We start from the raw sequence: 16,557 nt of genomic DNA on the forward strand, positions 1-16,557 counted from the left end.
ATGTGGGCATGTGTATGGGTGTATATGTGTGTGTCCATGTGCATGTGTGTACGTGTGTGTGTGTGTGTGTGTGTGTGTGTGTGTGTGTAAATATGCCCAAACTTAGTGTAATGCTCACACTAAGGGCCAGGAGGCAGGATGGGGCTGAGGGTGCATTTCCTGGTCTCATGTCCAAGTCTGGAGTTTTCAGCACTTTACTCCTAAGCAGACTGCTTCCCATGAATTGTTTCTTTGTAGGCATGTTTTATCAGAGTGAACAGCTTACAAGATACCAGGAATTATTATAAACTAGTGCCCCGGTGCATGGATTCGTGCACATTGAAAGGAAATTAATTAGAAGGTGGCTGGGGGGGGGTGGGACTGGGCGAGACAGGTCAGACATGCCCTGGAGCCAACCTCCCATAGTCCCTCCCCAGCTGGCTGCATCTGGGGCAGTGCTAAGGCTCAAAGGGCATCTGCTGAGTGAGTGGGGTCCCTCTGGCAGGTGGGGTCCCTTGCCCTGGCCTGCGGGGATCGGGTTGAAACTGGCTCTCCTACATTCCCCAAGGGGTCCTGGATTGCAAGAGGGCAGTTCTTAGGTGATGCACCCCAGAATTGGGCTCCATCCTCTCTGGTTACGGGTGTGTCACCCGAGAACCGCCTCTGCCAAGTCACCACAGCTTAGCAGCTCCTGCATTGAGCTCCTGTCTGCCCCCTGGTGGTCATTGTGCATCATAGCTGCCAGTTGGATGGTCACTTAGCCTTTTACATATTGAGATTCGAATAATAAGCAGTATAATATTGGCAGACAAATATGCAAATAGAAGCCATGCATATAGAGATGATTAATTTATAATGAAGGTGTCACTATAGGCCAGTGGGGGAAATGTCTGTTCCTTTCTTTCTTTCTTTCTTTCTTTCTTTCTTTCTTTCTTTCTTTCTTTCTTTCTTTCTTTCTTTCTTTCTATCTATTTTTAACATATATTTTTATTGATTTCAGAGAGGAAGGGAGTGGGAGAGAGAGCTAGAAACATCAATGATGAGAGAGAATCACTGATTGGCTGCCTCTTGCACCACCCCTACTGGGGATCGAGCAACCTGGGCATGTGCCCTGACTGGGAACCGAACTGTGACCTCCTGGTTCATAGGTCAATGCTTAACCACTGAGCCACTGTGGCTAGGCTGGAAAATGTTGTCTTTTGAATAAGTGGTACTGGGCCCATGGACTCGTCACGTGGTGATGACGTCAACCTTGACCCAATGATTGGTATCACACAAAAGTAGTAAGGAGGTAGACTGTCGACTTACATGTGAAATGAAGCCTCAAGAGGTGAACCCCGGAGAATGCCCGTGACCCCGAGATGAGCAAGGATGCCTTCATATGATGAAAAGGCCTCAGAATAAAGACAAGATTCACACAGTCAGTAATTTAAATGTACAAGATGTTGCTCGTTAAAAGCCACCATGGAGAAATGAGTAAAGCCAACATCAAGTGGGAGAATTAACTTCAATGTCTGTAACTGCTTGTTTCAGGATATTTAATGAACTCAAATGCTTAAGTGAAAGACGAAGAACTTGGTAGGAAAAGCCACAACCCAAACACCCCTTTCTCGGCCTCCGAGGAGTCGGTGCCCCAGAAGCAGGTGGCTTTCACAAGCTGTGGACGAACTTGGGGTCTTTCTTAACCAACAACAAACTCACTCCGCAGGCCTCCTGGTGGCCGGGACAGGCAGCGCCCGACCAGCCCTGCCTCTGGCCTGCTCCCTGAGGGACTGTTAAATCCCGTGCAAGGAGGACTGCTTTATATGGTGTGTAATTACTTCCTGAGCTGCATTATCACAGGGGCGAGCGGGAGAATATAAATAGATCCCACGGAGGTTTTCCAGGATTTATTAACGATGGGGCTCAGGCACGCGAGAGCTGAATGTCAAGTCAAAGTCAGCCGCTCTGCGCCTGGGTGGGAGGTTCTTTGTGAAGGAGTCTGCTGTGGCACCCGGGGATGCTCACCAGCCTGCCTTGACCCACCAGGTCGCTACGTGTCAGGAGCATTCACCCACCCCAGTCATGACAGCCTACAGCACCTCCAGACACTGACACGTGTCCTGAGGGACCATCATTTCAGCCCCAGAACCCGGGTCGTCGTGTAACACGGAAATGGAGTCTGCTGACTGCCCTGCTGTGTCCTGGCAACGGGAATCCCCATGGAGAGCTGGGCAGCTTTTTATTTTTTAAAATATATTTTTATTGATTTCAGAGAGGAAGGGAGAGAGAGGAGAGAGAGAGAAACATCAATGATGAGAGAATCATTGATCACTGCCTCCTGCACGCCTCACTGGGGATCTCGAGCCTGCAACCTCGGCATGTGCCCTGACCAGAAATCGAACTGGGGACCCTTCAGTCTGCAGGCCGACGCTCTGTCCACTGAGCCACGTGGGCCAGGATGGCAGCTTTCCAATGCTCATGCCCTTCCCCTGTGAGGCAGGAGACGGAAACCCAGGGAGAAACGATAGGAAGGTGCTCACTTACCCGCAGGCATCTTCCTCGCTTTTGCACATGGGCACGCACACACACAGAGGCACCCAACGTTCCGCCACAGCACATGATGGCGCCTTCTTGTTGTTCCTCCCTCCCTCCCTGCATCCTCTTTCTCGTCAGTGTGTGTCCTTCTAATGGCGGCAATCTCAGGAACAAGAGCCAGGGAAATCAGCTTCCCTGCTGTGTAAAGACAAAGTCTAGAAAAATAACCCCATAGATACAAATCCAATGTTTTTAATCCTCAGATTCCTAAAATTCTGAAGGACTATAAAAGTGAATTTATTTTATTTAATTTTATTATTATTATTACTAAAATTATCTGAGCAGTGCCAAATAATTATCCTGGTACTTGGGACGCCTTCATCCTCGATGAACCATCTCTGAGTGTGTCCCTCCGGGCAGCGTGTGGGACAACCCGCTGGGAAAGCCTCCACATGGCGGAGCTGCATCCTTGCCTTGGACGGGATGTAAACAGAATCAGACACTCTGAAGGGCCAACAGAGGTGCCGTTCAAATACAGGAGCTTTTGTGTTTGGTGGAGGGGGAGCCTGAACAAGATGTGAGGAAACCCTTGAAGCACTCAGAGGAAGAGGAAGCGGAGGGTGTGTGCCTGCGAGCATCCTACCACCCGCCCCATTTTTAATGCTTCTCCATCCACTCACCTGGGAGGAAGCTGCATCCCATTCACCCTTCCTCTGAAAATCCCGCCTCTGCATGCCCCACCCTCCAAGTCTTAAAACATTCTCCGACCCAGTCGGTGTGGCTCAGTGCTTGAGCATCTATATATATAAAAGGCTAATGTGCTAAGTGTCCCTCCCTCCATCTGACTGGTCGCTATGATGCTCACTGACCACCAGGGGGCAGATGTTCAATGCAGGAGCTGTCCCCAGCCCACAGGCCCCGGGCCAGCCAAGGCAGGAGCAGGGGGCCCCCTGATCACCCAGCTGGTCATCCCACAGATCAGCCCTGATCACCAACCAGGCCTAGGGACCCTACCCATGCATGAATTTCATGCACCGGGCCTCTAGTTGACCCATAAACCAGGAGGTCTCAGTTGGATTCCTGGTCAAAGCACATGCCCAGGTTGCAGGATCGATCCCTATTAGGGGGTATACAGGAAGTAGCTAATCAATGATTCTCATCATTGATGTTTCTCTCTTTCCCTCCCCTCTCCTCTCTAAAATCAATAAAAGTATTAAAAAATATTCTTACTGTATCACATGAAGGACTCATAGTCCTCTGGCATTCTCTAAGCCCTTCCTACTTCTATTTCCAACATATGCTCTTAGATTTCATGATTCGGGACATTTTTATTTTCAGAAACCCAACGAAACCCTTACACTTCAGAACGTTGGGCAGTGTTGTTAAAGGCTTGACAAAATACACACTATTTCATCTTCAGAGAATCTTCTTAAAGTATTGCATCTACTAAGTCCTAACAGCTGATTCTTTTGAACATCAATTTGCTTTGTCTTGCATGACAGGGATGATTTTGCATGTTGTTTTTTTTTTTAATATATGTTTATTGATTTCAGAGAGGAAGGGAGAGGGAGAGATAGAAACATCAATGATGAGAGGGAATCATTGATCAGCTGCCTCCTGCACGCCCCACACTGGGGATCGAGCCCAAACCTGGGCATGTGCCCTGACCTGAAATCGAACCGTGACCTCCTGGCTCGTAGGTTGCCCTCACTGAGCCACACAGACTGGGCTAAACATACATATCTTTGGCACATGTCATGTAATTTGAAAAACTCCCAGGTAGTTTTCAGTGGAATTGCATGGGAAAGGGGGTGGAAATTCGCAGGGATTTCACTTCCCCCTCTCCCCGCTGGTTCCTGGTCAGTGCAGGAGCCTGTGTAGCCCCTGAGATGGTCATTCGGGGACTAGAGAAATGGCTGAGCCAGGTCCCAGGGCGCATCTATCACTTAGATGACTGCATAGTGACGCCCGGGGCTGATATAGGCTCTCTTGCGTCTTCTGTGCTTTTGCTTCAGTTTTGTCTGGGCCTGTGAGCAGCGCGCGCCCCCTCACCCCCGCCCGAAAGAGTGCCCGTTAGGAGGCCTGCTTGTACGCACAATATCGCTGGGTTAAAAATCACATGCATTGTGTTGTTTCCTTTTTTTGGAAAGGTTATGAAATGTATGAATAGCTTTATTATTAATTCATAAAAGGTAACAATGTTGAAAAGAAAGTTACGATTTTTTTGCTTCATCCATTATAATTTAAGAATTAATTTTGTCTTTAGATGTTGAGAAATGTTTCCTTTTTAATAGGATACATTTCCTTTCTTTTTTCACAACAGACATCTTTAAATAATTTTCTTTAGCAACAATATTCAAAACATACACACAAAACACCTGCTTTCAGAAGCCGAGAGCAGCAAACCCGTTTCTCATTTTGTGTTCAGTGCAGAAGGAAGTAATAAAGAAAACAGAGGAAAAAAGTCTTGATGTTTCATTATCGTATTTAATGTTGATGTCCTTTTCTGTAATGTCAAATATATGCAGATTCAAATTGTTTTCCTATCCTATAAACTCACCCAGTACTGGATGTGTTCCTGGATGGAGCCCAGTGACTGGACACTAATGACTATGTGCAGAGCTGGTTCACTTAAAGGTTTTAGTCAAATGAGCTGGACTAAGTTTGTTTAAAATGGCCTGCTCAGGATCAATGACGCTGTAATAATATCAGGCAGGTTCCTCACCTCCCATAACGTCTGCTTACCAGCTAGTCTGCTGCTTCTGCCTAGAAACATGTCCCCCGCAGGAGGAAGTCACTCTGGTGTGGGGCCCCCTGTCCTGTGCTGCACCCCGACCCCACCTGGGGCCACTCCCTGGAGGACCGAGGGGGGCGCCTGGCCCCTCCCTGTGTGCCTCTCCTTTGCACGGTTGCAGGAAGTGAACAGACTTGACTGTGACTTTCAGACGGACCTGATGCCCTGGGGGGCCAGGGTGACACCTGGCTGTTGGCTCTGAGCAGCAGACACAGCGAGTGCGCGTGTCCTTGGAGAACAAGGCGGAGGCCCCAGGCTGGGCCTGGGACTGAGCAGCAGGCAGCCCAGGAAGCAGCTGTCTGGCCAGGTGCTCCTCTTCCCTCTGCAAATGGCGTTTAAGTGCGGAGAGTACACGTGCTTAGTGTGACCTTCACTTGGTTAGCGTGAGCGTGAGCTGCTGCCACAGGGTTACACACATTTCAGTAGCTCTCCTTTAATTATCCAATGCTCGCCTGATTACGTGCAGGACATGGCTCTTGAAATGCATGAACATTTTTAAAAAATACTATTTTCCTAACCATCCAAGGGGCCAATTATATAAGCCATAGACCACTTAATGTTAGTAGATCAGGAATATCACAGCCTCACATCCATCATCTATCCATCCATCATCTATCTATGATCTATCATCTATCTATCTATCTATCTATCTATCTATCTATCTATCTATCTCTATGATCTATCATCTATCATCTATCTATCTATCTATCTATCTATCTATCTATCTATCATCTGTCTATCTATCTATCTATGATCTATCTATAATATTTATCTATCATCTATCTATCTATCTATCTATCTATCTATCTATCTATCATCTATCTACTATCTATCTATCCATCCATCTTTCTATCTGTCTACCTATCCTATATAATAAAGACCTGATATGCTAATTAGATCAGATAGCAGAATGACCTTCCGGAATGACCAGTGGGTGGGGGGTGAGGCCGTATGCATGAATTTTGTGCATCAGGCCTCTAGTCTATTTATGCATACTTGACATTCTTCAGGATTCTTAGATTGCATGCACATAAGTACCCACAGCGAGAGGAAATGCCGGTCTTGCAGGGAAGCTCTCAGTGAGCTGGGACAAGGACTCGGGTGGACTCGTGGTCTGTGTGAGAGCTAATGTTGCCACGTCCAGTTCCCGCCAAGGAAACCCAGAGTGTGAGAACTCCATGCCTCTGGACCCAGCAGTACCGCTTTTAGAAAATCTCCCTTTGGTATTTTTTATTTTGGTGAAAATAAAAGTTATTTTATCTTCCAAAGGTTTGGTAATAGCTTCAAAATTCAGAGAAAGCCAAGTGTGTGTGATCTCTTGTGCAGTAAGGCAGCGTGGAGGTTTCTATGTTCCACAGCAGCTCACATAGGATGATGAACAAAATCCTGCTAGTGAATGTGTAGAAATATGAGAATAGACACATTCCTTTAAAATTACACTATGCAAATCTCAAGTAAAGCCTCTAAATTATTGTCAAATTTTTATAGTAAGAATTGTTTTCTCTCCTAAAAGTTAAATCATACCATATAGTTAGAAAATACTACTTTATGAAACTAAAACAGCATATAAATGTTGATTTCCCATAGTTTAGAATCCTATATAATAAAGAGCTAAAATGCTAATTAGATGGGACAGCAAAATGGCCTTGGGGCTGCTGTGAGGGCTGAGTCCCTTGCATGAACTTTGTGCACCGGGCCTCTAGTAAATAAAAAAGAGATTGCATGGCACTTACTCAATCAGACGTGCAGTCTTCCTAGTCCAGTGACAGTAAGGTGATCGGCAGCTCTCAGGGTCCCCTGTCCTGTGAACGGGCTGCCACGGGAGGTCTGGCTGGGCACCTCATTCCCATGAGAGCAGGGTAGGGAGTGACTCGGTGCCTCCCAGTGTAGGGTGAGGAGCTGTGTGTACTTCTACACCTGGCCTCAGATACCCTTTCAGGTTTGCTCCATCTCAGCCCTTCCCATCTCCTATGCCCCAATAAAACAGGGGACCCCCATGAAAGAGAAGATACAGGGTGTCTCCATCCATGAACAACCATGTGGGCCAGCGTCGCCTGTCCAGGGAGACTGTTACAAGTGAGACAAACAAGTGTTTATTCTCTGTTAAGCTCCAGAATTGTTAATATGTTTGACTGCTCCAGTTGAATCATGCAAAATGCACAGATATCCATAGGACTAAAGGCATGTGGTTCAAATGTAAAATAGGCTCTATTGGGGAAACAAAGTCAAGAAACAAGGGGGACACTGATGGTCCGGGGGTTCTGGCCACCTCACAAACACCAGGTTAGGCTGGGCACAGCTGCCATGGCCCAGGGCTGCCCCCTGCTGGTCCTTGGCACTGAATTTGGAAACATCTACTTTTACCCAGCCTGCGTGGCTCAGTGGTTGAGCATTGACCTATGAACCAGGAGGTCACGGTTCAATTGCCAGTCTGGGCACATGCCCAGGTTGCAGGCTTGATCCCCTGTGTGGGACGTGCAGGAGGCAGCCAATCCATTATTCTCTCTTATCATTGATGTTTTTATATCTCTCTCTCCCTCTCCCTTCTTCTTTGAAATTGATAAAGTATGTTTAAAAGAGTTTAAAAAATAAAATAAAATAAAATAAGAATGTAGTGGCTGAGTACATATTTCTAAAATAAGCATTTAATGGTGTTTACCACAGTTGATCTCTATCCCTGAGCATAAAGAATGAACAATTTATTGATCTGTAATAGAATAAACATGTTAAATAAGTAGCAACAGATGATATGAAGATTAATAGACCTCTTTTTGTTGCTTTCACTTAATATTATGATAAGGTGACTACCATTTAATATTTTATCATTATTTTAGATTATGTTTACTAACAAATTTTAAGGTGAGAAAAAGTCAGATGCCAAGGAGATATATGATGCTATTGTGATTTTTAATATTCAATTTTGGTTGGCTTAAATGTTTTGGAGAAATAAATCCATAGATGAAGGAACAGAGGGAAATGTAAACTATAAATCTAAAAACAATAGCTTGGCAAACCAGGCCTGCATTATCCATTCAAATTATACTAAAGTGAAACTGAGTCCCTTTTTGCCTGAAATTTGTATCTAACTACAAATATATGCTTGTAATGTCTGCGTGAAGTTAATATCAAAACAATATAATCATCACAGGTTATAAAAATTAAATTTGCAAAACCACCTCTGTCCTACCTTTGCTAATCCTTAAAGCTCCCGGGAGGGGAGATTGATGTCACACAGACGGCAAACGGCTCAAGTCGCCACTGTCAGCACCGCGCTGGGAGCCATCAAACATTTCACCTCACCCACTTGCATACTAATATTTTCCACATAATTAATCTTATTATCATAAAATAAAAAATGCCAGTATTAGTATTTAACTCAAAATAAATTTTGCCTTACCTAGGTGATTAAAGTTGTCTTACATTCCAAATTTCTTAGATAATTGCCATCTTTTACTAAAATCATAATTTTTCCAAATTAAAAATGAGTCATAAATTAAATCTTAGTTTACCCAGAAGTGTGGGAAGACAGAGACACTGAAGGAGGTTGTGTGCACCATTTTTCCTCCTCCCTCCCTGCAGTCACTGCCTCTCCCTTGGGACACGCAGTCTTGTCTCGGAGGGTTTGGTAGTAGTATACACTGAAGAAGTGCTGGCTCTATATAGATCTGCTTTGAAAACCTACTTGTAACAGCATAATAAAACACCTTTCCTTTTAGAATGACTGTATTATTAAACAGGGCAGTAAACTATTTAAAATGAAGGAATATTAAAGTATTATTCCTGATTATCTATAACTAGAGACCCGTTGCACAAAGATTCATGCAATAGGCCTTCCTTTCCCTGGCTGCTGGCACCGGTTTTCCTCCGGCACCCAGGACCCAGACCTTCATTCCGGCTGCAGTGGAGAAGCAAAGCCTCTTCAGTCTTCAGTCTTTAGTCTTCAGTCTTCAGTCTGTGCTGGGGCTGGGACCTTCAGTCTTCGTTCCACGCCTGCGTATGCAAATTAACCCGCCATCTTTGTTGGGTTAATTTGCATACTCACTCCTGATTGGCTGGTGGGCATCGCAGAGGTATGGTCAATTTGCATCTTTCTCTTTTATTAGTGTAGATAATAAGAGCATAATATGCTAATTAGACTGGACAGCTGAACAACCTTCTGGACGTCATTCTTGATGTCCTTCCTGATGAAGCCGTGGCGGCGACAGTCAAGGCAGAGGTGGTTAGGGGCAATCAGGCAGGCAGGCGAGCAGTTAGGGATGATCAGGCAGGCAGGCGAGTGGTTAGGGGTGATGAGGTAGGCAGGCAGAATAGTTAGGGGCAATCAGGCAGGCAGGCAGGTGAGTGGTTAGGATCCAGTGGCCCTGGATTGTAGAGGGTGCAGTCCGGGTTGAGGCCCCCCCCCCACTAGAATTTCGTGCACTGGGCCTCTAGTTATCTTAATAATAGACTCAAAACATTTTAAACTTTAATAAGACCCTTATATTGAGCAGCTGCTAGAATCCAGATATCCTGAAAAGTGTCCGGTGATCAAACTACTAGTGTGTTTTATTAATTAGTCTGATGTGTTTAATGAATACGATTATAACACGCTTTTCTTTGCCATGCACTTGAACTCATATACTTTTACAATCTATAATAATAAAAGTGCAATATGCTAATTAGACTGGAGATCCTTCCGGACGACCTTCCGGATGAAGCTGGGGCTGTGAGGGAAGCCTGGGTCCCAGGTGCTGGAGGGAAGCTGGTGCCGGCAGCTGGGGGAAGGAAGGCCTACTCTTGCACAAATTTTGTGCATTGGGCCTCTAGTGTTTAAATAATGATCAAATGGTTGTAATATTTAAAATACAAAATTAATGAATAATTTTTAATATGTTGACATTAGGTTTCATCTGGAGGAAATAGCACTCTTTTTATATTAGTTGTTATATTTACAACCAAATATAATTATTATATCATTATTTATATGAAAGAAAGTGATTACTGGGTTCATCAGCTAAACAGTAGATTTTAATAAACATAAAGCAGGGTTTGACCTAATAATTTATGTCTGAAAATGTATTGACTCTCTCTACATGTTTTTAAAAAATGTGGTATTTCACTCAAATATTTATAAAAATCAAAGATACCACAAAAAATAAAATAAATACATTTTTTCTAAAGCAAACACTTTCAATGTATTCCATCCTGAAGAGATATAAGCTATCATTGGTACAGAATGATTGCCAACATTATTTATTCTGCATTTTAATTGAGGTTTTAAAGTATTTGAGGATTATCAAACAGGCAAAATATTAACAAATGTCATTGTTCAACTCTAGTGTCCTATGCAAGTTATGCATTGAATATGATTAAAGCTATATTATCACGCACTCTAAGACATGTGCCTTTATCTCCTAAGTGAATGAGAGCTGCAAAGAGTGAGGATAGAGTTCAGGTACACATCGAGCTGAGGCAGGTGTAGACAGAGTTCAGGTGCAACACCCTGAGTCTACAGCGAAGGAATGAAGCTCACAGAGCAGCAGAACCCCATCTTTTTATGGGGATTTCATCAGATGAAGGCTGATCATCAAGGTGTGCTGTAGGAAGACACGGCCACCACTATTTGACATTAATGAGAAACAGGAATGTGGGAATCAATACGATTATAAAATCTGCATTACTGTGCATACATTAGTCTGTATTCCTTCAACAAATATAGCAATACTTTTCCTCAAATACACAATCATACACTAGGTCACATGTTCTCAGATGAAGTCAATTTAGACTTCCATGTGTTCTCCAGGAATGTCATTAATTTAGATGATCCATGAACAGAGCACATGGACATGGCTCCTGCCACCTGCTACAGCTTGTAGGGTAGCCAATGGGGCAGGGCACTTAATTCAACTCACCTGGCAGCTTTTTGCTAAATTAGCCCCAAGTGAGGAGACTCCAGATTTTCTCTTAATTTCTTAAAAAAAATTCAACAGCCCTAGCTGGTTTGGCTCAGTGGATAGATCATCAGCCTGTGGACTGAAGGGCCCCAGGTCTCAATTCCAATCAAGGACACATGTCCTAGTTGTGGGCTCAATCCCCAGTAGGGGGCATGCAGGAGGCAGCTGATCAATGATTCTCATCATTGGTATTTCTATCTCTCTCTCCCTCTCCCTTCCTCTCTGAAATCAATACATACATACACACACACACACACACACACACACACACACAAACACACTAGAGGCCCTTTGCATGAAGAGATTAATGCAATAGGCCTTCCTTCCTTGGCTTCCAGCACCTCTTTTCCTCCGGCACCCAGGACCCAGGCCTTTGCTCTGGCCAGAGTCTGCCATCTTCATCTTTGCTGCAGACTCCGGCCGGTTCATCTTCGCTGCTTCGCTGCAGGCTCTGACCGGAATCTGCCATCTTTGTCTTTGCTGCAGACTCCGGAGTCTGCAGAATTGTCTTCGCTGTGGCACTCCGCTCCTGTAGATCCCTTCGCCCCCCGCTCTCCCTCTCATAGCAGGCATTCTGCCCCGCCTGGCCACTCCGTGCCTGGAGCAGCTGGGCGGTCACCATCTTTGGCCTTCTAATTTGCATACTCACTCTGATTGGCTGTGGGCATAGCAGAGGTATGGTCCATTTACATGTTTGTCTATTATTAGGTAAGATACATATACATACTAGAGGCTCGGTGTATAGATTCGTGCACTGGTGGGGTCCCTCAGCCTGGCCTGCACCCTCTCGCAATCTGGGACCCCTGAGGGATGTAGCAGTGCTCAAGCAGCAGGCAGCCAGGGAGGAGCCATGCTGCTCCTGCTCATCCAGGCCCTGCTGCACCTGCTGCTGCCCGGTAGCGCTGCCACGGAGGTGGGAGAGACTCCCACCACTGCAGTTGTGCTTGCCAGCCATGAGCTCCACTTCTCACTGAGCTGCGCGCCCACTGTTGTAGTACACTGACCACCAGGGGGCAGCTCCTGCATTGAGAGTCTGCCCCCTGGTGGTCAGTTTGCATCAGAGCAACCGGTCGACCAGTCATAATGGTCACTTAGGCTTTTATATATAGATATAAAAATTCAACAAATTGTCTCAACTGTTGCTTCTCTTATGAAAGTAATGATAATGATTTAACTCTGTATTATATAGCACATTTGATAATGAAATACATAAAACATTATCTTCTACGAATCAAAAGAAGTACAAATTCCACAAAGTAGTTCCTTCATTAAAGGACTTGTTATGTGACTTCATCTCCAGTATTTTCCTTTATGGCAATAATTAAGGGTCATCTTGCCTACACTGAATTATAGTAACATGACAAAGAAAACAGCCACATTTCAGAACCAGTGAAATCTACTTTTCTTTCATTTACTTTAGTTTTCAGAAAAGCACTGCCTTTCAACATTTCATGCAATGAATGAATGGAGTATAAAGAACATAGGAAAATATCTTGATGTGTGAAAAAATTTTTCATTTTATTTAGAAGCGAATATGTTTCTCTATTTAGTTTTCTGAGTGTATTCAAATTACTGCCACACCAACTGCTTTGTGTTCAACTCTGTTTTCCGATGATTTAGAATAATTTTATATTCTTTATAGATATCTATTTATGATGCTTGTTACCCTTCTTCTTTAGAAATGAGCAGTAATATGAACTCCACCAGGGAAGACTCTGTATTTCATTATTTCCTCTACACCCAGCTCTTGGGATGCAACCTGCTATCCCACGGAATGGGGTGAGGTTTTCTGAGTGAATGCAGGGGGGATACCACTGCTTGTTTCTCCTTCATGTCAAGGACTCTCCCAGGGAAAGACGTGTAGGCATTTCCCTGTCATGGGTTCTACATTCTGAAATGATTGGCAACAAGACACCTTTCATGGAGACTCTCACACAGTGCATCAGTGGGAGTGACTACGAAGGTAGAAATTAAAGCAGTGTGAAGGGATAGACAGGGATATATGCTAATTGTAGATGGTAAATCACCGAGAGATCGTTATATAAAACTGTAGCATTTCATCCTGAATGCTTTGTGTCTTCCCCTGGAAGAACGTTGAAATGATGTTTCATAGGCTACACATCTATGTCATCGGAGTCACCCTTATGCATTATTCTCTGTGAGAGAAAACATCTATTTCTTACAAATTGTCACAGTGAATTGGTGCTGCAATCTTACTAAACTGACTGATTAATAAAATGATTGATTAGAAAGCCTGTTCATTAATTAAAGATTCTATAAAAATGCAATTTATCAAGCACTCTCCTAAATGCGGGGGATGCAAGATTGCATAGCATATACTCTCATTCCCAAGAGAGTGTATGGTGATTGGTAATATTTTTCTTGAATAAATAAAGCTCCTCCACATTTTCTCAGAACTGGAAAATCAATGCGTTGGATTCAATCTTGTTCAGACAGTAAAATCTCCACCCATCAAAGCACAATGAGCTTTCATGCTGTTGAGCCCACTTTCCTCTGCGGACAACTGTAAGACCCAGGCCTAGCCAGGCACTGCCTGCCCGAGTTAGACAGAGAAACCTCCCCAAACCAAAGCCCGCACCAGATGGCTTCACTGGCGCATCTCACCAAACATTTAAGCAAGAATGATCACCAGTTCTTCTTACTCTCTTCCAAAATCTGGAAAAGGAAGAATCACTTCTAAATGTACTTTTACAAAGCCAGCATTGCTCTGATAGCCAAGCCAGAAGAGAATAATTCAAGCAAAGAAAATTACAGGCAATGTCCCTGATGATCATAGATGCAGGGATTCTCAGCATAATTCTAGCAAAGCAAATTCAACAGCTCATTAAGAGGATCATACTCCCATGAAATGGATCATGCGCCATGATCGAGTGGGAAGTATTCCCCGATTCAAGGATGATTCCACATATGCAAATCAACAGATGTAACACACCACATTAAGGTTAAAAATTGTATGTTCATCTCAGTAGGTGCAGGAAAAAAACATAGGCAAGACTAAGAAATAAAAAGCATCAAAATCAGAAAAGAAGAAGCAAAATTATCTCTGTGTGTAAATGACATAATCTTTATATATAGAAAACCCTAAAGACTCCACCAAAAAACCATAAGACTAATGAATGAATTAAAATTGCCGGACCCCAAATCAACATGCAAAAATCAGTTGTGATCTAAATGATATAAAAAAATTAAAATAAGCAATCCCATTTATGATAGCATCAAAATTAATAAAATTCTTAGAAATAAATTTAATGAAGATGACAAAAAAATCTGTCCACTGTCCACTGTTCAACAAGCAGAAGAATGAAATTAGACCCTTCTCTTACTCCACATATAAAATTCAACTCAAAGCAGATTGATTAAACACAAGTCCAGTAACTATAAAACTACTAGAAAAAAAATCTAGAGAAAAAGTGTCTTGACATTGGTCTTGGCAAGGATTTCCTTGGTCATAAACCAAAAACACAGGCCACAAAAGCAAAAAGATAAATGGGAGGCATCTAAAAAATACATAAAACTTACCTCAATAGCAAGAAAATGGGCAAAGGACCTGGGTAGACATTTTTCCAAAGACGACATACAAATGGCCAACACGTATATAAAAATGTCTTCATTGTTCACATAAAAAAAGTAACTGAGGCCAGGGTTGTGGGCTCGATCTTCAGTGGGGGGCATGCAGGAGGCAGCCAATCAGAATCATTCTTTCCTCATTGATGTTTCTATCTCTCTCTCCCTCTCCCTTCCTCTCTGAAAGCAATAAAAACATATATATATATATATATATATATATATATATATATATATATATATATATTTAAAAGTAACTGAGGTGTGGTGTTTATTAGCTGGATTGTGGCAACCCTTGGCAATCCATGCATAATGTCCATGTACATCAAAACATCAGTTGTATACCTTGTATATTTATTTGTCAACAATACCTCAATAAAGCTGGGGAAAATAAGAAACAGCTGTCAAGTCTAAGCAAGTCAAAGCTGCTAAAAGAAAAGAAACAACACTTATTAGAAAAACAAACAAACAAACAAACCAAAACAAAACCAACAGATTCTAAAACTCTCATCACTTATATTCCAATCCAAACCCAAATTAACTGAAATATGAAAATCCCCCAAATGGAGTTCATTCTCAAGAGAAAAGAACATGAACAGATTCCAACATTGAAATGACCCCGTACTTGAAATTTAAGGAGAGAATTATAAAGTGATTTTCTAACATTCATCCAGTGGGTATAAAACACAATATTTGCAATACAGGGAATAAATCTCAGCAGAGAAATTGGATGCTAAGACGGAAGTGGCCATTGTGGCACCAAGGAATTCTTTATCTTATGTAAGTAAGTCAATGAACAGTTAGCAGCCAAATGGAGATAAGAGAGGAAAGAGTAAGCGAAGTTAAAGATACTAAGACCAATAAAATGCATGGACTGAAGAATAGAGAAGACAACATAGAATAACAGATTGAACAGCAATTTGGGGACTATTAGACAATATGAAAGTAACATATCAAGGACTTAGAATCCCAGTGTGAAAAGAGAGAAAAATAGGTAGCCACAAAATGTTTTCAAAATTAATGGTCACAATTTTCTAAAATTGATGGAAGCCATAAATTTAGAGTTTCAAGATGCAAATTAAAACCACAATAAAGATTTTACTACAATTTCACTAGAATGGCTAAAGTAAAAAGGCTGCAAATATGGAGTGTTAACAGAGATATGGACAAAATGTAACTCACACACTGCCCAGGGAATATAAATGACATAGTCTGTTTGGATAACAGTATGGCACTGTTTTGTAAGATTATACATACATGGATCATACAACCCAGCAACCTCATTCTTCAGAATTCACCCAAAACAAGTTAAAACATTTGCTCTGAGAAGGACATAAAAGACAAAACATGTACCACAGTGTTGTTTTTAATAGAATTTGTAGAACTCAAATGTCCCTCAACTGGTGAATTAAAAAATAGTATCCTATCCATACTGTGCTATTGTGCTTAGAGGTTTAACAGAGTGGAATATGGATGAACATGAATAGTTATCAGAAACATTATGCTAAGTGAGTGAGACCCCCACAAAGGACACACTGGGTGACTTGATAATGTGAACTGTGGAAAAACAACAGGTTGGTTTTTTAAGTTGATGGGAGTGGTCTGTTTTTATTGTGAGGGGGTGACATTACTGTACAGGTGCCACCATTTGTCATGCTGTATAAATAAAACAGGTGAAGTTTATTTTGTATAAATTGCGCATCAATAAAGCTGAGGGAACCACCCCCAACTGCCTTGGCCTAACACAAG

This window comes from Cnephaeus nilssonii (genome assembly GCF_951640355.1).
Source record: "Cnephaeus nilssonii genome assembly, chromosome: 5".
In the NCBI taxonomy this organism is placed as follows: Eukaryota; Metazoa; Chordata; class Mammalia; order Chiroptera; family Vespertilionidae; genus Cnephaeus; species Cnephaeus nilssonii.